Source organism: Lissotriton helveticus, chromosome 4_1 (genome assembly GCF_964261635.1).
Source record: "Lissotriton helveticus chromosome 4_1, aLisHel1.1, whole genome shotgun sequence".
Lineage (NCBI taxonomy): Eukaryota > Metazoa > Chordata > Amphibia > Caudata > Salamandridae > Lissotriton > Lissotriton helveticus.
In genome coordinates, this window is record NC_136063.1 from 581,589,027 (window position 1) to 581,616,539 (window position 27,513).

Below are 27,513 nucleotides of genomic sequence, written 5' to 3' on the forward strand. Positions count from 1 at the left end.
TTAGTTCGCGCTGAGGGTAAAGAGACACATTGGCGTCGTGTTTCTTAAGGGGTACCGGATAGAGCAGCACAGCACCCCCCGTAGTCGCAGCGACTCGCTGCTCCGGGCCCAGGAGTGTGCGCGAGCCCTGCTTCTCTTCACCTCTTCCGGTTTGGCTCTGTTTTGTAGCGTTCTGTTGCCATAGCAACCCTTCAGCGGGACATGCAAGCTTCTTTTCGAGAACTGCCTTCACTGTTCCGGCAAAGCCAGCTATCCAAGTCCCATGGGAGAGCCTGCACACACTGCAGCCCGAGAGCATGCCCGGTACCCCCAACATTCAATGACTTGACTCCAGGGAGTGCTGCAGCAGGAGAGCGGCAGGTAGGGGGCCATCACTGGCAGCCTCAGTGCTGCAAGACGGGTGCTGTTTGAGCAGCTCTTGCACTAACCCTAAACAGGATCCAGAACAGGCTTTAGCTTTTTTAAACTGTAGTCTTTACCCAGAGTCACTTCCAGGCATTGGTAGTTACACTAGATATATTCATTCTCACGACACACTAACATGCTTACAAGAGACAGCTAAAGAAAACGTACTCTTTAAATAAAAATAACTACACTCACTGCTACAAATGTTCTTTAACAAGCGGTAGGTTCTCGCAAAGAAAATGCGATTTTTGTCTTAACCAAAACTGCAGTATTTTAAAACGTTTCTCGTGGTGATCAGTGTATGGTTCGTTTTATGTACAATACATAGTGTGTCGCGCGTGGAAGCAACACTTTATTAAAAGTCCCACTTTCTTGAAAGTAGCCTAGAAAGAACGTGTTGTATATTTATCCTTCTTTTATTTCTTTTACTCCACCACAGTTCTTACCTGTGTCATCCATTCCAGAATGTATATGGCTCTGTCTCCTTCTAGGGTTCTAGCTGGTGACAGTTTGTGCCTGGCCAGCTTGTGTTGAGGTTGCTCCTTTCTGCTTCTCTGCAATAAACCCTTATTGCTGCATCAGTGGTCTTCACTTCATTTACCACAATTTCTGGCGACGTTACTTGCTGGCCAGTACCACCAAAGACCTCATCTTGATGTCCAATTCCAAGATTTGTGATGGAGAACAGATTTTAGCGTAATTTCCTCAACGAGAAACGAACCTACAGCGTGCTGGTCTCGTCGACATCCTCTTGGTCTCCTTCCGTTTTAAAAGAAGACACCTGTTGTGGTAATTTACTCAATTTATCTTCTTTGAAGACTGCAGCTCGAGCGCACCAGCGCTGACGTCATCCAAACCCAGCAGGTCGAGCCCGACGCATGACGGACTGGTGAGGTAATCACGACAGTTGTCATTGTTGTCAAGGGGACGCCGGGGGAGTCTACGCGTCAGCCGAGGACCTCGAGTGCTGTTGCCTGGTTACAAGCGGAGTCGGCGCGTGAGTGCAAGACGCCAAGGGAGACGCAGTGACGAGGAGCTGTTACCTGGTTACCAGCGGAATCAGCGCGTCAGTACCTGATTACCAGCGAGGCACCGAGGGAGACGTAGAGACGCACCAGTGGAGTCAGCACGTGAGTCAGTGAACGCGCGTGCAGCGTTGTTGACTCGCGTAACCAAGGAGACGTCCCTCTGTGCGTTTCAAGCCTCACTTTCAAAGCACCTTTAGCCTCGTTTTCAGCGGCGGCCATCTTATCCTCTATTTACCATTCAAGCCTCATTTTCATCACAATTCAGCCGATTTGGGCTATTTTAAAGCGGAATCTTTACCGTTTTAAGTCAAACTCCTGCCTTTCCATCATATTCAGCCGTTTTTCGTCATTTTTAAAGCGGATTGTTTCTCTTTCAAACCAAACTCCTGGTCCACACTTCTGGTATCGTTTAAGACTTTTGTATAGCAAGAGGTATGTTACTTTAATTCCATACTGTGTTCTGTTGTGGAAAAGCAAGGTTATTTTACTATTTTGTCTTTCCTTTTCTGCATAATCAAGTCAACATGGCACAACAATTTATAGTAACTTTGCCTCCTCAGTTTCTACCTGAACCTGGTGTACCTGAGATACCTTGGGAGGATTGGTACATCATGTTTGACAATTATTTGGAAGCGCTTGATGGACAGGAGTTTTCACCCAAAAGGAAAAAGGCTATCCTTTTGAGCACCTTGGGCAAGGAAGGGCAGAGAGTTTTTAGATTCCTTCCTATCACACTTGGTGCTGGTGGACATGATTTTGATGAATTTAAGGAGGCAGTTGATCGTCTGGAGATCAGGTTTGCAAAGGAGGAGAATCTGATCATGAACCGCTATAAGTTTTACACACAACGCCAAAAAGAGTCAGAAACCATAGATGACTTTGTGGCCAGACTCAGAGAACTTTCTATAAAGTGTAAGTTTGGTTCTATGAATGACGAGCTCATAAGAGACCAATTGGTCGTCCAGTGCTCAAGTAAGAAAATTCAAGAGCGGCTATGGGCAGCCAAAAATCCTAACTTGAAAGACGCCATTGATCTGGCCAAAGTAATTGAGGAGTCTAGTAAGTGCATGAATGTCCTTGATTCGCACAAGTCTACTCCTCACCAAGAAGTTTCTGTGGTCACCGACAAAGGTAGCATTGTGGGTTGTGAACATTGTTCTGGAGACAGTGTTGCAGTAGTAAAAAACAGACCCAGACCCTCTGTCAACTCTGTCAAGAAAACCTCAGTGAGCAAAGTCTGCAACAGGTGTGGCAGCAGCAGCCACTCTTCCGACGCCAGGTTTTGTTTTGCATCAAACAAAGAGTGTTTGAAGTGTGGGAAAGTTGGACATTTTTCCAAGATGTGCAAGGGCAAAGCTAGACAGAGAGTGAATATTGTTGATGACTACTACGCTGATGATTCCGGAGTTGAACCTGACAGACTCTTGGTCATTGATGATGTTGATGTCATTTGTGATGATCCAAGACAAACCAGACCCAAAGCCATCTTCAAGATTGACTCCCACGAGGTGTTGTTGATGGTTGACACGGGTTCTCGACATACCATTATACCCAAGTCTACATTCGATGCCTTTTGGGAAGGGGTGAAATTACAGCGTAGTGATATCTCACCTAAGGGTTTCAATGGCCAGAAGATTGAAATCCTGGGTTTCTTTGAATCTGAGATTGTTTTTGAAAAGAGGTCCATTTTTGGGAAAGTTTATGTTTCCATTGATGGCCCGCCTATTCTAGGTTGGGTACATCAATATGACCTCTACATCGTCATTAATCCTAGGGCAAAGAATCAGATTATGGTTGTTGACGATGACTCTATTGAATTCATTTTGTCTGAATTTCGGTCTGTATTCAGGGAGGAGTTGGGTGAACTTCGGGGGTATGCCCATCTCATTAAGTTAAAGAAGGGTAGTCTGCCTGTGCAACATCGGGTAAGGAGAATTCCCATTTCAATCCGGAGTGAGGTGAAACTCTTGATTGAAGAGATGCTTCAGTCTGGGGTAATTGAGCCTACAGAAGCTTCAGCATGGATTTCGCCCGTCGTAATTTCCAAAAAATCAGACGGAAAATTGAGATTCTGTGTGGACCTCAGGTCCCTAAACAAGTGTGTCGTTGCGGACACCTTCCCTTTACCCAACATCACGGAGATGGTTTCCACTCTTCAGGGGGCGAGATATTTCTCAAAACTCGACCTGAAGAGCGCATACCATCAGGTTAAGCTCCATGAGTCTTCGAAGCATCTTACCGCCTTCATCACCCCAGAGGGCATCTTCCAATTTACTCGTCTTCCCTTTGGGTTAATTTCGGCGGCGAGTGTCTTTCAAAGATTGGTCAGCGAAATCTTTAAGGGACTCAAAAATGTAGTATTCTTCCAAGACGACATCTTGGTCTTTGGAGAGTCCGTGTCTGAACACAACCTTGTTCTCAGAAATGTTCTACACAGAATTTGGGACACTGGCCTTACACTACGTAGGGAGAAGTGTTCTTTCCTTGTGGAGAACATTGAATACTTGGGGCATGAGATCTCAGCCAATGGTGTCAGACCCAAGAAGAACCTTCTTGATGCGATACGCTTAGCTCCTTGCCCGTCTGACAAGGACCAGTTGCGGTCATTCATGGGTTTGATCGAATACTACTCCAAATTTGTGGAGAAGTTCTCAGAGAAGACCTTGCCCCTGAGAACCTTATTGAAGAAGGGTTGCAAATTTTCATGGGATCCCGAAATGGAAGCTTGCTTTAATGACATTAAGGAGGCTATCTGCAGTGCTAAGGTTCTGGCACCCTTCGATACTGCCAAGTCCTCCACTTTGTTGGTGGATGCCAGTGCCTGTGGCCTCGGTGCAGTTTTACTTCAGTCCCACAAGGAGGGTGACAGACCTGTTGCCTTTGCCTCACGTACCCTTTCAAAATGTGAACAGAACTATTCTGTTATCGAGAAAGAGGCGTTGGCGGCTGCGTGGGGTGCTCATCATTTCCGTCCATATCTATGGGGCACACGCTTCAACCTTAAGACTGACCATAAACCCCTCATCCGCATTCTTTCCCCTGGGGGTGGGGCATTTGGTTCTCCAAGGTTGGCAAGGTTAGCCTCTAAACTCCAGGAATACCACTTTGATATTTCTCACATTTCTGGGTGGAGGAACTTCCAGGCCGACTGTCTATCTAGGTTGGCTGTTCCTTCTGGTTCTAATGTTGGCTTCAGTCTGGAGGAATGTGATGCGAATGTTGCTTGGATCGATGATGTACTTCTTCTTTCTGAGAGCTCTTTCTCTCGCTCTGAGTGGGTCGATGCCATGTCTAGAGATACAGTGCTACAGGAAGTCATCCAGCTTATTAAATTAGGTTCACGGAGAGAGAGCTGTCTCCATGTCTCTGTCCGTCCTTTTCTCAAAGTAATTGATGACTTGTCAGTGTGCAGTGACAATGTCATATTGCGTGGTGACAAATTTGTGCCTCCAGCTGACTTGAGGCCGAAGCTCATCTCTCTAGCACATGAGGGTCACCTTGGCCAAACCCTGACACAACAGCGTCTCAAGCTCAACTTCTGGTGGCCCGGTATGGACTCTATGGTCTCCTCATGGGTAGAGGATTGTTCCACCTGCAAGATGGGTGAGAAGAGACTTAAAGTTTCAGTGGGTTCTGAAATGGGTGCGCTGCAGTTCCCCGAAATTCCGTGGCACACCATCTGCTTAGATTTTATAGGTCCCATTGCTGAATTACCTCTTTCCCAGAGGTTTGCTGTTGTCACTGTCGACTGCCATTCTAAGTGGTTGTCTGTGGAGTTTCTCAAGGACATCACTACGGCTACTACCATCAATCACCTTAAGTCTCTGTTTTTTAGAGAAGGTTTCCCTAATGTACTTATAACCGACAATGGCACACAGTTGGTTTCGCATGAGATGCAAGCCTTTTTGTCTGGTTGCGGAATTTCCCACCATAGGACCTCCCTCTACAACCCTCAGGGTAATGGTCTCTGTGAACGCCTTAATAGATTGGTGAAAGGCACCGTTCAAATGGCTCTCTCGGCTGGTTCATCTGTCCCTTCCCTTGTTAGTGAAATGGTTTATGCGTATTGTACCACTCTTCATGGTTCCCACTCCAGATCCCCTTTTGAGATGATGAGGGGCAGGGTTCCCAGCACCAAACTCATTCCCTCTTGGCTCAAAAATTTGGTCTGTCAGTCACTTTCAGGTGACTTTTCCAGTGTGGTCCCCAAGCCTTCTGGTAAGGACTCTGTTCTTCCTTCCGGTAAGGTTGCTTCTAGGTGTAGTTCTACAAGTCGGCTTCAAAGGGTCTCCTCTCGCAAGTCTTGTGATGGTGATAGACCCTCCACCAAGGTTGTTGCTGGCAAAATTGCGAAAGGTGATCTTGTCAAGGTGAAGTCTGGTCGTGTTTCTGGTGGGTTGTCCAAGTTCCGTGGCCCTTTTCTCGTTAAGATGGTCTATCCCCACTATGTTGTTCTCTCCAATGGGGAGAAATGGAACTTAAGGAGGGTTGCCCTCTATCAGAAAGGTGGCGTTAACCCTGTAGTTACTTCCAGTTCTGTTCCTTTTCCTTTTCCTGTTCAGGATCTTTCCTCCTCAGGGTTCATGCTTGTTCCTTCTCCGGATCCGGGCCCTGTGGTTCCTGCTCCTGTTAATGTTTTGACTAGGGGTGATGGTGGAGGGGATGCTCCTGATCCTGTTGTGTCTCTTCCCAATCCCACTGCTGATCTCGTTCCCAACTCCGTGACTGATTCTAATCCCAACCCCATTGCTTCTTCAAGTTCCTCTTTGCCTGCCATCAGACCTCAAAGGAGCCACAGGCCACCTACTTATTTGAATGATTTCTGTTGTGATTAGTTCTTTAGAGGGGTGACGTGTGTTCCTTTCAATACCTATTGGTTGTGATGGTTTCATTGCTTATTATTACTTGTGTTTTATATTTGTATTTGAATGCTTACTGTTCTATGATGCCTCCATTTTTGCCTTTACTTTAGGAATTCTCCTGTAGTTTTGTGCTAAGTTTCCTTTCAATGACATGCACATTCTTTTGAGTTAAGTTTCTTTTCTTTTCTTTTGTTTTGTTCTACGAGAGGAGATGTGTTGTATATTTATCCTTCTTTTATTTCTTTTACTCCACCACAGTTCTTACCTGTGTCATCCATTCCAGAATGTATATGGCTCTGTCTCCTTCTAGGGTTCTAGCTGGTGACAGTTTGTGCCTGGCCAGCTTGTGTTGAGGTTGCTCCTTTCTGCTTCTCTGCAATAAACCCTTATTGCTGCATCAGTGGTCTTCACTTCATTTACCACAGAACGCCTATCTATGGCTGTTAAAAAATGTTGTGTCTGAAGTTTGAAGAGTCGCTTTAAAATATAGCACCTTCCACCACAAACAGTTGTAAACTATATTAGTCTCCTTTGAATTCCAAATGCCCTATTGGAACACAGCTATGAAAACATTGCAGTGTAAACAGTGATTGTCTTCTCCAATTCAAAAACACTTTTACAGGGTCACCAAAGGTATAACATAAAAGATTACTATCGCATTAGTTCAGACCATGGAGTACTTACCTGGCAATACTTTGTTTATAAATCGGCCTTTTTCTTTCTCCCTGTTCTTTGTTTCATATCGTCATGAAAACCATTCTACAATTGTTGATAAAAACATTTTGACAAAAAATAACAATTGGCTCACTCGTGTTTTGAATAGCACGTACAGTAGGGCAATTATTATCATGTACCGATAGATTCTTCACATTTAACAGTCCGTCGACTTCAATCATTAGGAAATAAAACGTGGACAGTAAACTTTGTCGTTGTGTCAGAATTTCCACTACATTTCCAATGCAGCATTTAGATAGTATTTCAGCGTTATGAGCTAAAACATAATATTCTATGCTGAACTCCTTAGAATCGTTGAAAGATGTACTATTAGGCCTATTCAATATTATTCAGATTTTCGATTTTACTCAAAAAGTAGAAATGGTCCAGTGTCCTTGCCAATTACTACTTACAAAATCTGCCATAGGAAGTATAGTTACCCTTAGTACTGTACATTCAATACCCAATGAATGATTAACAGATTACGCTTTGTCACTGGGAATTAATTACATGTTCGTGCGTTTTATTCCAAACCATTAATCTCGGATGGTTTTGCCCTTTTGGTTTATTCGATATACCGTACATCAAGAATAAACTACAACTCAAAAGAACAGAGGGTCTCCCTGGTGCCCTAACCTCATCTGGGAAACCTATCCTAAATAAACAAAGAAGTGATTCGCCACGTGTTTCAGAGTTACTGTATGCAGTGAGAAGAACTGCACCCCCTAAATATAGGTAGATAACCAACAAAAGGGCTCGAGAGATTCATTTTGACAAATAGTTACCCTTTGCAGTTCCTAGAGCCAGAGTAGTTGTCAAGCGGGCTAATGTCATGTGTGACTATTAGCCAGTCCAAGCTTTTTACCAAACATCCAAACAACAGTCCCGTCCCATAGATCAGCTTTTCAAAGGTTCGTCTTCTTATCAGTACTAGATTTCCACTTTTGTACTATAAATGTGCTACAGTTTAAATTGTCCATAATCTTATATCTCTCTTGATGAAACAAAGTTTAATGCTCAGTTATATTTAGGAAAACGTTGTTTCCCTATACAAACCAAACAAACTACAAAAACTGTAAACATTCTACTGATAGGTATAGTAGGGCGGTCCTCGTACTCCTTGACCTATAAGCCGCTTTTGACACCCTAAACCACACTGTTTTAGTGCAGCGGCTGAGGGATATTGGGGTCGGAGGGACTGCCCTGTCCCTACTGTCCTCTTTTCTGGAAGCAAGAGAGCAGAAGCTGTTTTGGGATGGTATGCAGTCAGAGAGTTTTCACCTCCCCTGTGGAGTACCACAGGGGTCTGCACTATCGCCAATCCTGTTTAACTTGTATGTTACTCCTCTGGCCAAGTTGGTCAAGAAACATGGATTCGGCCTGGTCACGTATGCTGATGACTCTCAGCTCATCATTTCCATCACCAACCAGCCAGAGACCACAGCAGCTAGGTTTCATACCTGCCTTACTGATATCATGGCTTGGATGGGTCAGAGCTATTTGAAAATTAATACAGAGAAGACAGAGGTGATAGTTTGGGCCAGGCCAACCCCTCTGGAATCAGACCTGGTAGCAGTTAGAGGCCGGAGAATGGCCTCGCCCAGTCGAAAAGGTTAGAAATCTGGGGAATATTTTTGACAACAAACTTAACTTTGGTGCGCAGGTGAACAGCCTCATTCCCTCAGGTTTCTTCCTTTTGAAAACCCTGAGAAAAATCTTCCCTTTTATACCTCAGGAGCTCCAACAAACGGTGATGGTAGCTCTTTTTCTATCAATGTTGGATTATTCGAACGCACTATTTTTGGGAATTGATAAATTTCAATTACAAAAATTGCAGTCCTTGCAAAACGCGGAAGCCAGACTTCTCTTGGGGTTGCACAGAGGACAACCAACATCCGCTGGAATTAGATCACTCCACTGGCTACCCATTAAACAGCGCATTGAATTCAAAGCCCAAACTTTGGTATAGAAAGCTATAAATCGGGGGATTGCGGCTGATCTTCAAAAACTTTTTACACCATACGCTCCCTCACGTGTCCTCAGATCGGCCACTCAAGGCCTTATAGAAACGGTGAAGTTCAAACGAGCTAGATGGGGGGGCAGAGCCATAACACACTGTGCGGCTAAGCTCTGGAACAAACTACCTCTGTCCCTGAGACGCCAGCCAAACCTCCAGCTTTTCAGAGAGAACTTGAAAACCTGGCTCTTCACAGCCATACAGGTTTTCCTATTATCTCACTTTCTACCCTCACATTTCAGCGCAAATGCCCTTCGGCATTCAAGCACTTTATAAGCATCTAAATATAAACATAAACATAAACAATCTATCCAGCACCTTCAAATTTTTATAAGTAGCACACCTCCTTACACACTGTTTTTTCAACTCGCTAACCAGGGATCACTAACTATAACTTGCCACTTTACCATACACTGTGTTGTGACAAATGATGAAATTTAATAAGTTCTAAGTGTTGTCATGAATGTTATGATTTCACATGTTATGAGTAATGTTGTATGCAAGGGTATAACCAGTGCATGGAAAAAGAATGAGTTATAGTTAATGTAGTGTGGTGAGTGAGATGACAAGACTGTGTTTGGAAGTGCACGACTAATACTAATTTGAAGGTTGTGTGTAAATTATAGATTGAAGTTATAATTATAACTTTACAATTTTTAATATTTGTATATTTTAAGTTGGGTTTGTATAGAAAGAATGAATAAGGTATTTCTAACTTTAAATTTGCCTAAACCGTTGCTTCTTTCATTGTATTTTAATGTTTTTTTTTATTTTTGAGAAAAATGTGTTTCAAATCGTTGTGTGGAGTGTCAGTCATTGTTGGAGTGTCGTAAAGTGAAGTGTTGTGTAGTACAGTGATGGAGAGTGTTGTAGAGTCAAGTATCATAGAGTGGAGTATTGTAGAGTAGAATAGAGTTGAGTAACCTAGCATACAGTGGAGTAAACTGTTAGACAGTGGAGTGGTGTGTCATATAGAGGAGTGGAGTATCGTAGAGTGTAGTGGGATGTTGTAGAGTGTAGTGGCACGTTGGACTGTAGAGTTGGCTGTTATACAGTGGTGTATTATCAACTGGAGTGTCGTGAAATGAAGTGTGGCGAAGTGGAGTGTCATCGAGTAGAGTGGCATAGACTGTTGAGTGTTGTAGAGTGGAGTGGCATAGAGTGAAGTTCAGTGAAGTAGTGAGTCGTATAGTTCAGTGTTGTTGAGTGTTGTGTCATACAGCAGAGTGGCGGAGAGTCTTGTGCAGTGTAGTGTCGTACAGTGGAGTGCCATTATTTGTGAGAACACAGTGTGAGGTAGAGTGGCGAGTTATAGTTAGTGTTGTCTGGTTAGGGAGTTGAACAGATTGTGTAATGAGGTGTGCTTCTTATAATAATTGAAGAGTAGTGGATACATTGTAAATAAAGGCTATAACTTTACAATTTTTAAAGTTTTTGTAGTTTAAGTTTGATTTGTATAGGGAAAAAAAAGTTTGTCTAACTATAACTAAGCTTTAACCTTTGTTTTTCTAAATTGAATTTCAATGTTTTTTTAAATGTGTTTCGAATCGTAGAGTTCAGTATCGTTGAGCAGAGAGTTGTTATGTTGAGTGTTGTACAGTAAAATGGAGTAGAGTGTTGTAAAGTCTGTTGTCATAGATTGAAGCGGAGTAGAGTGGAGTGGCGTATTGTAAAGTGTAGTAAAATGTTATTTAATGTAGTGGTATGGTATCTCATAAAGTGGAGTCCAATAACGTAGACTGGAACGCTAAGTTGTACAGTTGACTTGCGTGTCGTACTGTAGAGTAGGGTGTCAGAGACTAACCTAGCGGGGAGTAGAGTGCTTTAGAGTTGAGTAGGGTAAAGTAGAGTGTTGTAGAGTGGAGTATGGTCGAGTGGAGTGTCGTAGAGTACCCTAGGGGAAAGTGGAGTGCTTTGTCATATAGTGGATTGAAATGTGTATCGTAGAGAGGAGTGTAGTGGGGTTTTGTTGAGTGTTCAACAGGGTAGTACAGTGGCGTAGAGTGGATGTACATGGAGTAGAGTGTCATAGAGTGTAGTACAGTGTTGCCGAGTGAAATTGCATATAGTGGAGTACAATGTCAGATAGTGGAGCGATGTAGAGTGGAGTACACTGGAATGGGGTAGCGAAGATTGAGGTAAAGTGTCACAGCGTCAAGTGGTGTGTCATAGACTATAGTGGTGTGGTGTGCAGTAGACTAAAGTGGGGTAGCATACAGTGGAGTAAAGTCTCATAGATTGGACTACTGCATTGAGTGGCGTCTCATACAGTATAGGAAAGTGTTGTAGATTACAGTAGAGTAGAGTGGCATACAGTCTAGTTGAGTTTTGTAGAGCAGAGTGGGTACAGTATGGTGTTGTAGAGTGTGGTATAGTGGATTGGCATAACGTGTTATAGAGAACATTGGCGTAGAGTGGATTGGTGTATATTGGAGTAGTGGAGTACTGTGTCAGAGTGGTGTAGAGTGGGGTGCAGTGGCATACAAAGAGTTGCGTACAGTGCCATATAGGGGACTAGAGTATAGTAGAGCGGCATATAGATGAGTAGAGTGTTGTACAGTGGCATAAAGTAGAGTGTAGGTTTCTAGACAGAAGTGCCGTAGAGAGTGCCATACAGTGTAGTAGAGTGTTGTAGAGTGGAGTCGCATAGAGTACAGTAGTGTGTGAAACAATGGAGCTGCATCAAGTGGATTGTTGTACGGTTGTGTAGTGTAGTTCCTATATTCCCGATAGGCTCTGCGCTTTGGAATAACATAAACGATAGTTTAGACGTAGGACTTAGGTCGACTAGGTCTCTATTGAATATGTTAGACTTAATTGTGAATGCCAGCTAGCTCAGAGGTCACTAGAAACTTTCTCGAGTACACAAGAAGGGATTAGTTTCTGACAACCACATAAACATGACAACTTTGCTCCTCTAGAACAAGGAGTATATCTCCAGAGTTGCGGAAACAATAGATAACTATTTTACTCAGTCAATCGTGCATGCTTAGTTTCACCAGAAGCGCAGAGAAATAGAGAGACGGGCGTCTTCAATAAAAGAGGTTACTTATTGAACAGTCTTCTTTCTCATGCAAGAGAAGTGAGTTGCTACAATTGCAATACTTGTCATAAAGTAAAGTGTGTACAGTAAAAGGAGCATTATAAAATAATACTGTAAAAGCATGGTACGGTTTCTAAGCCATACGGTGTTATTTATACCTGGAAGGTGCCGAGTTTGACGTTAGGTTGGACATAAGACGTCACTAAGAACTCGCAGTTCTTTCAGGACTCCAGGAGTTCTAGGACAAATCAATACAGAAGCAGGGGGAATTCCCGGGCTGCTGGAGGCTTGGTTTGTTTAAGAACGCGTTGTGCTTTCTAGGAGTCTATGGGAGTAACCTTGCCGTATTTGGACTGCATTGGCTATGACTTAATATGGGTATGATTCTTATGCCTTTATAAGGATTTGATTTGTTATAACCACATAAGGGCATAAATCGGGAATATTTAAATAGGGTCCTAGATACGTTTACAACAGTAGCGCAGAGTGTGGTAAAGTCTCCAGAATGCTGCTTGTAACCGGATAGATTCCCCTCAAGCAGATCTGTTGTGCGATGATACACCCGGATCCTCAGATATCGGAATGTGTGTGCTTCCCATTTGATGCGTGTGCCACCCAGGACATACTGCGGGTCAGGAAAGTCTGCGCTCAAACGGGTAAAGACAGGATTTGGATGCATTTACAACCAGCCTGACACTGTGGCGAATTTGCATAAGATGTGCTCTACTTTGCCTGGAAGCCACTCCAATTTATAACAGTTTCCTCGACTCTATGCTACACCAACCGACTATACCCTACTTCACTGTCCACCACTCCACTCTATGCTATTCCAATCTATGTGACTCCACCATTCTACACTACACTGTATGGTATTCCACTGCACGCTATTATACTGTATGCTACTCCACTTTACTGTAATCCACTCTACACCACTAAAGTGTACGCCACTCTACTCTACACCGCTCCACTGTACGACCCTCTACAAGTCCACCATACATTTTGGCTCTCAACAGCCCTCTACTCCACTACCCAACTATGACCTTACACTTCATTGTGCAACACTTTATTCCACTACACAACACTTTTCTATACCCTAATACACAGCAACCCACTCTACTTTACGAGACACCCTCTAATTGATAGCAGTTTACTAACTATGCTATGTCACTACACTCCATGCCACTCTATAACACACCAATACATCCTATTATACTTTACTGCACACTACCTTATTTCAATCGACTCTACTCCACTGTACGAGACTTTACCACACTTTGCGTTACCGTACAACAATCCACTCGATGCAGCTCCATTGTTTCACATTCTACTGTACTCTATGCGACTCCACTCTACAACACTCCACTACACTGTATGGCACTCTCTACGGCACTTTACTCCTGTCTAGAAACCTACACTCTACTGTATAAAACTGTACTATACTGTATGCCACTGTACAACACTCTACTCATCTCTATGCCGCTCTACTATACTCTAGTCCCCTATATGGCACTGTACGCAACTCTTTGTATGCCACTGCACCCCACTCTACTCAATGACACAGTACTCCACTACTCCACTATACACCGCTCCACTCTACGCCACTCTATGCCAATGTACTCTATAACACTTTATGCCAATCCACTATACCACACTCTACAACACCATACTGTACCCACTCTGCTCTACAAAACTCAACTAGACTGTATGCCACTCTACTCTATTGTAATGTACAATAAACAGATTTAAAAAAAAAAAAGAAATTTTAGTGGCGAGTCATTCAGAGTTGGAAACTGTTGTGGAGTGGAGTGTTGTACAATGGAGTGTACGGGCATAGAGTTTGGTACAAATTTGGGAAGTGGAGTGTACGGGGATACAGTGGAGCAGAGTCTAGTAGAGTTGCACTGAGTGTAATAGAGTTTTGTTGAGTGAAGTTATATAGAGTTAAGGAGAGTACACCGAAGTGGCATAGAATGGAGTAGCTTACAGTGGAGTGGCATGTATTGGAATAGCGTACAGTAAAGTGGAATAGCATATAGTGTAGTAGCGTACAGTGGAGTAGCGCAGACTGAAATGGCATACAGTGTAGTGGCATAGAGTGGAATGTTGCACAGTTGAGTGGCGTAGATTGTATTAGCGTATAGTGTTGTAGCATACAGTCGATGGGCGTACAGTGGAGTGGTGTACATTGGAGTGGGGTAGACTGTAATAGCATACAGTGGAGTGATTTACAGTGGAATGACATACAACGGAGTAGCGTAGAATGAAATGACATACAGCGGAGTGGGTTCGGGTAGAATACAGTAGAGTAGCAAAGACTGAAGTTGCGTACGGTGCAATAGCATTGAGTGGAGTGGCTTTCAGTGGAGTGGGGCAGAGTGGAATAGCATACAGTGGAGTGACTTAAAGTGGAGTGGCAGCCAACGTTCCAGCATAGAATGGACTGGTGTAGAGTGGAGTGACAGAGAGTTGAGTAGCATATAGTGGAGCGGCATAGATTAGAGTAGCATAAAGTGCAGTGGCAAATAAGGAAGTAGCATACAGTGGAGTGTTGTACAATGGATTGGCATACAGTGGAATAGCATAGAGTGGCGTAAAGTGGAATGGTGTAGACTGGAATAGCATACTGTGGAGTAGCGTATAGTGGAGTGGCATACAATGAGGAGGCGTACAGTGTAAGAGCATAGAGTGGGCTGGCATAGAGTGGAGTTGTGTACAGTGTAATAGGACAGTGGAGTCACGTAGAGTGTATTAGTGTATAGTGGGATAGCATACAGTGGAGTCTTGTAGACTTGAGTGGCTTACAGTCGCATGAGGTAGAGTGTAATAGCATACAGTAGAGTGGCTTACATCGGAGTGGGGTCCAATGGAATAGCATAGATTGAAGTGGTGTAAAGTGGAGAGGCATGTAGTGGTGTACAGTAGAGTAGCGTACAGTTGAGTGGCAAGTAGTGGAATAGCGTAGAGCGGAGTGTTGTGGAGTGGCATACAGTGAATGGCATTGAGTGGAATAGTGTGTAGTGAAATAGTGTTGAGTGGCGTACAGTGGAGTTACGTAGAGCAGAGGTACGCACAGTGTAATAGTGTAGAGTGTGATGGCATACAGTGGAGGTGTGTACAGTGTAATAACGTTGAGTGGAGTGGCATCGAGTGGAGCCTCACACATTGGACATGCCTAGAGGAGAACAGCATACAGTGGAGTATGGTACAATGGCCTGGCGTTGAGTGGAGTGGCATATACTGGAATATCGTAGAGTGGAGTGGTGTATAGTGTAGTGGTGTACAGTGGAGCGACATACGAATGTATGTGAAATTTAGCAGCAATGTAGATTATGGTGTGCAGAGTAACGCAAAACAGCGAAATGCCCTATTTTGCATTTCACCAGATTTACCAATCAACAAAAGGCCACGCATGGTGGCCTTGCTTTGCTTTGTAAATCTGATGTTAGTATTGCGTTGTCCATGCAACACCATGCGTGACACAAGGGTACCGCAATACAATAATACAACAATGCCGTATTTATAATATGGGCCACGGTATACTGCGGCAACTTTGTGGTATACCGCGATATATGGCGATGACAATCCAGTATATAATTGGATATTGACTGGTTTTAGAAAATGAAACATTAGCCTTTTTTTTACTACACTTTGACTGTTTTCTTTGTTTGGGCCTTAGATATAGGTAAGCAGTAGATTTTACTGTAGTTCCCTACGTAATAACACTTTTTTAAAGGTGGAAATAGGTTGGAAAATTGATTTATATGTTTTTACTTATTCATTAAATACGTTTACGGAGTACTGCGCTAGTACCTAGGAAGTACCGTATTTTACAGGAAATGTTTTTTTTCCGTGGTGCTTCATACACTTTTATGCACAGAATTAAATATGTTAAACATTGTAAATATATACTTACTACACTATATTTGTATGACAGTGTTTTTTATTTTTATAAAAAAAATGTCAGTACTGCAGTACTTCCTAGGTAGTACCGCCGTACTCCGTGACATCTTTTTAAAACAAATAGAAACTTATAATATGTTTTCTGTACCCATTACACGTTTACTAAAGTGGTATAATAGATACGGAAAAATATAAAACCTAATACTTGCCTATATCTTAGGCCCTAAGCCAGAACACTGACAAAGTGGCCTTAAAACAATATGGCTGCCTTTAAACTTTTTAAAAAGCACTCATTATCCAATCAGATAATGACTTGTCAACGCCATGTACCGCTTTAGTTTCACAAAATGTAAGAAATTCAATGAAAGTACTGCAGTCACAGATATCACAAAGTTTAAATGTATTATAACTGAAAAATACTTACCCTACTTGCCTGCAGTACCCAAAAGGATCATCTGCGCACCATAATGTATAATCCTCCCAAGTTTCATGTAAATCCGTTCAGTTATATTTTCGCAACTTCAACTATAATAGGTTATAGAAAATGCATTGGTCGAAAACACCTTTTGGGACCCCCTTTTTATCTTTGCAGCCCCTTAACGATTCAGCCCTAAAATTTACATCATCAAAATATTTAGAAAGTGCTGTTGGTCTGGAAAGTTTTGTGGTGATCCGTCAAATGGCTGGAAAGTTATTAAGGAGCAAAACTCTGAGGAATTCCTATTTCTGGGAATTCTAACTAGAACTACAAGGTGGCAATCAGATATATTGTGATTTCTTTCTTTTTATCCACTGTATTTATTGTGACCACAAATGTGTCTTTTAGTTGTTCATGTAGTAATTCTGAAACTTTACATATGCAGTTTATTGAATTTTACAGCTTCCTTGTTACTTTCAGTAACATTGTGCTACATATGAAGCCCAAAGTGAATGAAAGCTAATCATTGTTGTTATAGAAATTGAGGTATTTCTTTTTCGTAGTGGCCAATTATCATGTCCTCCATATAGGAGTTTGTATAGCTCACTGCTAGGTCACTTTTCCATTTTGTATCACAGGAGTGCATAAGGAAGGTGTTTTTTGTTTGGTTTGTTGGACACAGTTTATTTTGTGATCCAGAGTGCATGCTAAGAAAAGGTATGTAGATTAAGATGTATTCTATTTGTTATGCATTTGTTTATTGGGTTTCAGTAACATGGGACCATAAATGGGTCTTTCAGTAAATCTGAAACTTTACATATGCAGTCTAGTTTATTTTTTGGGCTTTTTTGCTACTTTTAGTAGTACCATGTGACACAGATGTTACTAAGTCTGTGGCCCTTATAACTTCATAACCAATTTAGAAAATCACTTGCAATTGAAAAAAATGATCATCCACGTAGTCTAATGTAAATTGCTGTGAAATTTTATTACAATCCATTTAGCTGTTTTGCTGCTACGTCTATTACAAAAAGTCTATGTGAAATGCCTTGGTATCAAAACCTGTTTTGGGATCCCCTTTTTTCTTTGCACCTTCTTGACCAAACGCTGCAAAACTTTCCAGTCTCCACCAATAGAACCGGAACAATGGGTCTGGAAGGTTTAGTGGAGATTCGTCAAACAGGTGCAAAGTTTATTAAGGGTCAAAAATCTGAGAAATTCCTATTACTGGTAGCCTAACTATAACTACTTATTCACCAGTTATGGTATGCAAATCACATAAGGCATGACATAACTTGTATCACCCGCCATGTTTTACTGTTGCTTGCCTACCCCTTTCCAGTGCAGTTAGACCTATTACCTTAGGGTTGTACCCCCCAACTTTTGAGAGAGAGAGAGAGAGAGAGAGAGAGAGAGAGAGAGAGAGAGAGAGAGAGAGAGAGAGAGAGAGCTCAGATTTCACTTGCAGAAAACCAGTGAAATTCAGCAGTTACAGTTAGCTGGACTAACTATAATGTATGCCCCCACAATGCACTGCTTATGACCTCACATATTACTTCAATCATGACATGGTCAGAGACAATACTGATGATATATCACTGATGACATCATCCAGAAAGTGAAAGTGTAAACATTTCTGAGTTTCAATCAATCAATCAATAAGGGGTTTATATAGCGCGTTACTCACCCGTGAGGGTCTCAAGGCGCTTGGGGGGGGGGGGGAGAAGACGGCTCCGGATCAGTCGGAGAGCCAGATCTTGAGATCCTTCCTGAACATATGCAGGGTCGGGGAGTGTCTGATATTCACCGGGAGTTCGTTCCAGGTCTTGTCTACGATGTAGGAGAAGGCTCTTCCTCTGGTTTTGTTTCTGCGGATGCGGGGGACCTCTGCCAAGGCGAGGTCAGCGGAGCGGAGGTTTCTCTTGTGTGAGTGGAAGGAGACTCTATCGTTGAGGTATTTGGGTCCGATGTTGTTGAGGGCTTTGTAGGCGTGGGTGAGGAGTTTGAAAGTGACTCTTCTCGACGGGGGGCCAGTGGAGGTTGCGTAGGTGTTGGGTCATGTGCTTGCGCCGCGGAGTTCTGAGGATGAGTCTGCTGCGGCGTTATGGATGGTTTGGAGTCTGTGTAGAAGAGTTCTGTTGATTCCGGCATAGAAGGCGTTGTCGTAGTCAAGTCTGCTGGTTATGAGTGCGTGGGTGAGTTTTAAAGATATATATATACTAAGAAACTGGATAACTTTAATGCTATTCTTTTTATGCTACTAATGAGTGATACTATTTCTAACATATGTAATTTGAAAGACTGGGAGACTGAATCTGTGTGTAAGTGGTTATCTGACTGGATGTATGGGTGTGTGAGTGGCTTTATAGGTGAATATGTGGGTGTGTGAGTTGCTGTATGGGTGAGTAAGTATTTGTGTCAATGGTTGTATTGGTGAGTGAGTGTGTGTGAGTTGCTGTATGGGTGGGTGAGTGGCTGTGTGGGCAGATATATGAATGGGTGAGGGGCTGTATGGTTGAGTAAGTGGGTGTGTCAGCAACTGTGTGGGTGAGTGTGTGGCTGTGTGAGTGGCTGTATGGATGAGTGAGTGGTTGTGTGAGTAGCTGTATGGGTAGGTGAGGGTTTGTGTGATTGGCTGTATCAGTTAGTGAGTGCCAAAGGTGAGTGACTGGATATGTAAGTGGGTGTATGGGTGAGTATATGGCTGTTTGAGTGAATCAATGGATAAGTGAGTATGTGTATGAGTAGCTGTATTGCACCGTCAATATGTGTATAAGTGCTTGTATAGGTGAGTGGGTTTGCATGTTAATGGCTGTATTGGAGAGTTCGTGCCTGTGTGAGTGGCTGTATGTGTGAGTGAGTGGTTGTGTGAGTGCTTGTATATATGTGTAAATGGGTATGTAAGTCCTTGTGGGGTGTGGTAGTGGGTGCATAAGTGGTTGTATGGTTGAGTGGTTCTGTTGAGAGGCTGTTTGGGTGAGTGAGTGGGGTGTAAGTGGCTGTATGGGTGAATATGTGGGTGTGTGAGTAGCTGTACGGGCGAGTGAGTGACTATGTGAGTGATTGCATGCAGATGGCATTCTGTGAGCAATTGAGACCATACTACTATCTTCTCTCAACAACCTGTTCAAATGTTGGTGTAGTAAAAATCAAATGCAGTCCCCCCATTGTTGATTATTGCAACTGCTGTTAATGCTGACTGAGAAAAACGTTCTGATTTAGTATATAATTAACGGGTCCAAAATCTTTTGTAAAAGCTCTTTCATTGACATCTTTTAAAAGTAGAATACAAAGACTCAAAACAGAAACAACAACCAAGGTAGGGAGAAAACAGATCAGTAAACAAATAATAAAATGATAGCCAAATAGCAGCGCACTTTTCTTGACACCATATGAGTGATACATCACTTTTAATTAGAAAAAGTTAGCAAATCAAAAATCCATTCCGCAATCTAAGGAGACAAGGAAGATTTACATTTCTTTTAGAAAGTGCTTTTTTGCTCTAATAAACCCACTGGAAAGCCTCATCTTTTAGGATGTGTTAAGTCATGTATAGCACTAAAGACATGAAACATTTACAGTTTTCAGTTGTATAAATTAAGGAAATTCATACTTGAGTCATGCTAAATGTGTAATAAGTAACAATACATAGAAGTCACATTTTATGTGTATTTAACTTACTCAAATTCAACTATACGTGCAAGGCAAAAAAGAATGCATGCATTTTAAATAGTGCGGACAATTTCTCAATTAACGGCCTCAGAGTGACCGTGAGATGGATGGGAGAGAAGGAAAACGTGAATCTGCTCAGTCGGTTTGTTGGTCTCCAACGTGGCTCTTAAATCTAGAATCTGGACTATCAAGATTCATCACATAGAAATTCGTCAAGCCATGGCATTAATTGCTCCAATAACTGCATGCGTGACGAACCAAGTGTGGTATAAAACTTTAATGACGACTAGCAAGGCATTAAACTTATAGCTGGAATACATGAAACGTAAACGTGTGACTGTCGGTCGATGGCAACATGTGAGAGAAGGAAGGCTCTTGGCCTCTATGCGCCGTTCACACCTCCCGGCCAAGCTGGGCAGCCTTCTCATGAGAAGGAATTGAAAGCCAGCCATGGTTGGTTTATCAGTTTTAAGACTGCTTCATCCTAAAAAATGTGCAGACTGTTGGGGAAGCTGCATTTGCCGTTGAAGAGACAGTAAAAAAAATTACCTCGAGCCAATAAAGCATAGATGAAAAGGGATCTATTCTCTTCAGGAAAAAAATGCCTAACCGCACTTTGAAATCAGAAAGACAGGCCCTCTGGCTTCAAAGCAGCCAAAGAACGTGTGACTGTGTTGTTTTGTGGCAGTGCAGCTATGCATTTAATGAAGCCAGGCTTGCTTTACAGGAATTCAAATCACTGTGCCCTGAAAGGCAAGAATGGAAATCTTCTGCCTGTGTTCCGCTTATCAAATAAAAGGTTTGGGTGACGGCAACTTATTTCGAAATTGGTTCCCCAAATGTATCATTCCAGAACCAAGCAGTACCTTGATGAGAAAAAGGACTTGACTTTAAAATACTGCTGATCGTAGATAATGCTCCACGCCATCCTGAGGCATTCCAGTTTACACAAAACAACGTTAAAGTCGGCTTTCACCCTCCCCCATACCACATACAGCCTCCATCTTGGTGACCAAGGCATGATTCGCTGTTTAAAGGCTACGTATAACAAGTTACGCTCTCATAGATATGTAGCACTATGGAGGCTGTCTTGGGTTCAATATTGTTCTCTTGTGTGATCACTTTATTATATTATTGGATTCTTGTATCTTTTTTAAACTGTTAACTCAACCACTGATCGCTTCGATTGCAGTCTATTTCTTGAGTTACTTCTCAGTGGCACATGGTGATATTTGAAAGTGGTGGGTGAGGGCACTGTGGCGAGTGAGCAAGCCCGACTGCCCTAAGGGGGCAGGGCCGGACTGGGAACCGAAACCGGCCCTGGCAAACTGCTTGGCCGGCTCCCCTGGGGGCCGGCTGAGCTGTTTGCTAGGGCCAGTTTCGACCAATTTTGCTTCAGTGAGCCGAATTGACGACCCACGGTAACAAGAACGCCCCCCTCCAGGGGCCCAAAACCGTCCTCCACCCTGGCGGCCCACTGGGGAAACGCCCGGTGCCAGCTACGGCCAGTCCGGCCCTGTAAGGGCGGGCTCGTGGGGGCTCTCTCCCTGAGAAAAATTTGAAAAAAGAGTGTGCAAATGGTGCATTTTCAAGCAAATTTGATTTGTTGGACTGGACATAGTGAAACAGCAAGGAATAAACATTAACAGGTAGTAGAGCACCCTAGAAGGCACTGTACATCTCATTGAGAGCAACAAACCATAGAGTAAACATTAGACAGATTGAAGTCAGGCATACTTCATTAATTTCATTGTCTCCAATATCTGTAGAGCAGACGAGAAACAACTAAGCAAATCACAAACTAGCACCATTCAAGAAATAGTCACAAACTATTCAAGAAACGTTACAATTAACATATTGCTCACTTTTTGTCGAGAAAATCAGAACGTCTCTGTTTAATAGCTGCAAACTTCTCAATAACTTGAAAATTAAACTCTGGGATTCATTTCACAAGGTCTCTGTCGTGTCGTGATGCAGTCTAGTGGTTGGGGGGCGGAGTTAGGAACAGGAACAGGAATAGGAGGGACAATGACCGAGGGGCAGTTATGGGTAGGACACGAACGAATAAAGACGTGTTAAATCCTACTCTCTGGCTCCTGTAGTAATTAAGGGGAAGGCACGACAATGGCGACGAGGGTGGGATAGGTACTGAAGCCCACATTGCCTAAGACCCCTGCCGTCCGTGAACGGCCAGGAAAACAGAGAGCCTGCAGCCCGTGTCGGCGCAGCGTGTGAGGAGCGCGAAAACGGAATGCTCCACACGCCGCGCCTGAATGCTGCCCCAGAATCCAGTGGCCGGTAACTAAAAGAAATGAGCTGCCTGCACTGTTGGAGGGCCACCGGAGTGTCCCTGGGTCGGGAGAAACGGCCAGCGAACACGGTGAGCCTGCAGCCTGTGTCGGCGTAGCATGCGGGGGCTCGAAGCCAGGGTCACCTCTCGCAGCGCGCGCGTATGCTGCCCAAAAGCGCGAGGATCAGCGCTGTTTCAAAGAAACTGTGCCCGCCCTGCCAAATGGTGGTTTTCACACCGCGGGAGTTGACATTGAGAAAACCGGCGCGAATCAGCACCACAGCCGAGGAGAACGCGTGAGGACAGCCAGCCATGAGCAGCAACAAGAGGGTGAGTCCTCACACGCCTGAATGTCTGTGCAAAATACATTAACGGCTGCCCAAAGCTCAAGGGAGTAAAGCAAATGAAATTTTGAGAATGAAGCTTTGATTGAGAAAGAAACTATTTATGTCCCAAACGGCGGCCATCTTAAAGTCAGGCGCCAGCCATAGGCCCCCATTGAATTTTATGTGTCGGCCATGTTAGGGTCAGGCAGTTGTGGAACGTGCCAACAAGCGTGAGAAAATGCAACCCTCTGAAATCAAAAACAAAACACAAGTAAATGCAAGAGGTTTAGCAAAGAAAGAAGCACAGGCAAGTGCAAGAAGAAATAATAAGCAAGTGCAAGAGATAGAATAAGAAAAGAAGCACGAGCAAAGCGACAATAAACAAACTAACGAACACTAGTAAAGACAAGAAGTGAAACACATCAAACGCTGGCAACTGCAAGCACAGAAGAAATATCGCACACAAGCACAAGCAGGTACAAGAAGACAGCAAGAAGCCCAACAAACACTGGCAAAGAAAGAAATGCTGCCAACAAGCACAAGCAACAGCAAGACACAAATAGCGGTAAAGACGAGAGGAAACCACAACATACATTGGCAAACAACAAGCATAAGCAAATACGAACAATCAAACGCAACAACTACGACAAAAGAAACATACCGCCAACGGGTGAGTGACGACCAAGCTGATCTCAAGAAACCAAGTCCTTCTAACTGACGCTTGCGCATTCCACCATCATGCCAGTGAGGAAAGACACGCATAAACCCAACCCCTGCATCGGAGTACCTCCTCCAGTGGCACAGACCAGCGACCACTGCTTAGGTCCCGAATGGTCAAGGTGGCTGGAGTCGTTGGACGAATTCCTTGCAACGACCGGCGAGCGAAGGGATAGCAAACGTCGACTACTAGTGCTTCAGCTGGTGGGTCACGAAGGCCGACGCCTAATCAAAACATTTTCAGCAAAAGACACAGAGACATATAGGGAACTCAGAGAGACGCTGCTCGCTCATTTCTACACAAAGGAAGACGTGGATCGTGAACGCATTGCTTTCAACGCAGCACGGCAGGAACCTTTAGAATCCTTACCAAGTTTCATTACCCGGCTGCAACGTCTAGTGAAATGTTGCCACTTCGACACTTTCACAAATGAAGATGCAATCCGACTGCGGGTGATTGAAGGCTGTTCAAAACCCGACACCAAGCGCAAGATCATTCAAGGGCGGTTCTCGCTAAAAGAGATCATCAGGAGAGCCGAAGTTGGAGAGCGGGTCACAGCAAAGGAAGCATCCAAAGAATTTCATCAGGACGCAGGAAACAAAAAGAGAAGAAAGGAGACATCCCCCATGTCCGTGAAGAAAGCCCAGGAGACAAACAAAACCCGAGAGAGGGAGGGCGAAGGCGGACTAGAGGCAAGATATCATGAGAGACGAAGTGACAGCGGACCAGAGACAAGACACCATGAGAGACAAAGTGACAGAGAACTCCCTGAGTCAACAATACAAAGGGCAAAGGAAAGGAAAAAGATATCCCCCATGTCCGTGAAGAAAGCCCAGGAGACAAACAAAACCCGAGAGAGGGTGGGCGAAGCCGAACTAGAGGCAAGATATCATGAGAGACGAAGTGACAGGGAACTCCCTGAGTCAACAATACAAAGGGCAAAGGAAAGGAAAAAGATATCCCCCATGTCCGTGAAGAAAGCCCAGGAGACAAACAAAACCCGAGAGAGGGAGAGCGAAGGCGGACGAGAGGCAGGACACCGTGAGAGACAAAGTGACAGGGAACCCCCTAAGTCACCAACACAAAAGACAATGGATAAGGGTGTACGAAAGACTGGGACAAACAGGAATCGTGACAGCCTGATTGACATAACGTCGAGAAGTCACTCAACACACTACTCGGGAGAAATATCAAGCAGTGACACAGACCACACAGAGGAGGCCGAAGACAGTCTACACTACTCGGGAGAAATATCAAGCAGTGACACAGACCACACAGAGGAGGCCGAAGACAGTCTACCCAACGGTTATGACGAAAGGACCAAACACAGGCGAGGGGACAAGCCACGCCATTTCCAGAAACCGATACACACACACACTCGAACAACTCAAGACGCATACGCTCAAGTCATCTGTGATCAGGAGAAAATAGAGAAGAGTCGAATGTTCCAAGACCAAACCAAAGAAGTAAATACCTGGCTAGCAAACAACCCCGTCACAGCAATAACACAAAAGACACTTCAAGAGATGCACCCAGAGGAGTGTCTCCTCGATAACGTCAACTCCAGGAGTGTGTCATCGACCGATTTAGAAAGCATGTCCGGACGATCACTCAGATCAACAGAATCCTGGTACCGACAACGGTCACGGTGTCCACCACCTGGAAACACAGTGGAAGCAAAGACCGTCTTCCCTGTCCAAAGCAATACACCTCAGGCCAACAACCCGCAATGCCTGAACTCCCCACAAAATAACATGCCATGCCAGCCCCAGGAACATCATGACGTGAAGGATATACCGTCACCATTGAAAGGGTCAGCAAGGCTTACGCGAAGGGGGCACAGAAGATGCACAGATGCAGGTGACTGTACCCGCCGGGCAGGAAAGGACCACCCAGTCACCCTACCCAGAAGGGCCAACACGTTGGGAAAGAGAGGTCATCATCATCAGTTAGAAGGGAAACGTGCACCGATGTTGTCTGGTATGCCTGTCCACGGACATGAGGACAGTGTTGCCCCTGACCGAGTAAGACAACGAGAAATAGGAGTGCATGCAGGCGCTCGGAAGAGAACCAAACCAACGTCCACATATGTAAGAGATCAATTGCCACTCAAACAAGAACTACAAAAGAATGCGGACTGCCGACATCTAGCGGAGCCATCGACAGCCACATCACAAGAAGCAATACTCCTATCAAGACAGCCGGAAAGACACAACGAAGCATCTCCAACAGATTGCACCCTGCTGCCGCCTGAGAGACAGTCTGAGCTTGAGTTTGCAATGGAGATGTGTCCCATGACTCAAACAGACGGGTCGCAGCCCTGTGCAGCTGACCAAGAAACTATAGAACTTCCGGAAATTAACTTCGTTTTGTTAAGAAAGGGGGGAGATGTCGTGTCGTGATGCAGTCTAGTGGTTGGGGGGCAGAGTTAGGAACAGGAACAGGAATAGGAGGGACAATGACCGAGGGGCAGTTATGGGTAGGACACGAACGAATAAAGTCGTGTTAAATCCTACTCTCTGGCTCCTGTAGTAATTAAGGGGAATTAGACGTGTCTAGTTTCATCCCTTTAAGGCACACAAGTTGATTGTCTTTTCAGAAGAAAAAGACTTCCACTCAGTTTGTGAGAATAAACATTTACTGGGTTAAATTGTCTCTTCTTTCAATCCATTTCAATACATTTTCTTTTTTTGCATATACAATATAACTTTATGCATTTGAGGCAATGTCGTTTCTTGGTATCCAATGCATTTCGGGCATTATGTGCATGCCCTTCATCAGGGAATTGACACTGTGAATATAATATGGTAACAGTTATATTGTTGTCCTTTATAACTTACATGTGCACATGATATCTATTAGAAACAGTGAAACAGCTAAACATTGTGAAAACCTGATAGTGCATGGTGATGTTGAGTAAAGTTCTTTGTACAATTGAGTGCAGAAAAACATGCCGACAAAATCGTGGCGACAAAATCAAAATCAAAAAGTGTCGAGTTACTCACAAGCCTTTTATTGGATGTTGCGTTATATCTGTAAGCAACATAAAAACGACTATTACTGGCGTGCTCAATAACGGTCAGGTAGACTTTAAACTGATCTGCTGTTGTGTACTGACCTAAGATGCTGGTTTACGCGTATTCTGCTCCCGAATGGGCTCGAAAAAACGGCTGCTCGGAACCGTCTCCGGCTGCACTTTAATTTGTTGGAAAGAAGTTCCGGTCATGTGATCATCTGTATGGTAGACAGACTATCGATAATGTCTACTCGAGAACTAGTATCAAAATCTAGTGTGAACGGGGGTTTGCAGCGGATCAGATGGAAATATGATGAAAAAATAGAAACTAGGGATGGAGGACAAATATAATAATTGCGGGTTGGTGTGAATAAGAGCAAACGGGGGTAAAACGGAAAAGTCTCATGGGGGTTGCGAACCCCGGGTGAGCCAATGTATGTGGTGAGGTGCTCAATGCGTAGAGCTATCTACACTTTAGTGATGTTTAGCAGTGGGTTGATATGTGTGTGTGATTAGTGTCTATCAGAGTCTCGCATAGTATATACAAGGTACAGTCATTAGAGCAATAATTACAATATTTACAAGTAACATGACAGTTCGATTCTATCATTTAATCCCGCCGGCTTTTGTGTCGACAGTTTTTGAATCCAAAAGTTCTCTCTTCTGAGGAGGTGTTTGGTGTTGTCTCTCCCCTCAATTTTCTCAACGGTCTCTAAGATGGTAAACTTCATTTGGGAAATGTTGTGATGTTGTTCAACAAAGTGAGCTGACAGGGCTGACTTGATGTTCTTCAGTCGTATGTTGGATTTATGTTCTGTTAGACGCACTTTGATGCGCCGTTCTGTTTTGCCAACATATATCTTTCCACAAGGACATCTTATTCCATAGATCAAATTGTTTGTGTCGCATGTCGCATTTACTTTGAGTTTAATTGGGTACCCTTGTGTAGGGTGGTTGATCGTGTTGCCTTTAATTATGTTATTGCAACTGCCGCAATTGAGGCAAGGTTTGGTACCTTGATATGTTGTGGGTTTGGGAGGTCTGTTTTGTAAAAATTCCCCTAAATTCTTAGCTCTCGTAAATGCAAATATTGGTGGTGAAATA

At 43.7% G+C, this 27,513-nt stretch overlaps 1 protein-coding gene across 1 annotated transcript in view; it reads left to right on the top strand.

The window, feature by feature from the left end:
* Positions 1-242: 242 nt before the first annotated feature.
* The window catches only part of PPP1R42 (protein phosphatase 1 regulatory subunit 42), a 541,010-nt gene continuing 513,739 nt past the window's right edge, over positions 243-27,513 (top strand). Inside the window, exon 1 of the mRNA XM_078687204.1 lies at positions 243-360. The gene's annotated coding sequence lies outside the window, so the exon portion shown is untranslated. The remainder of the gene's footprint in view (positions 361-27,513) is intronic.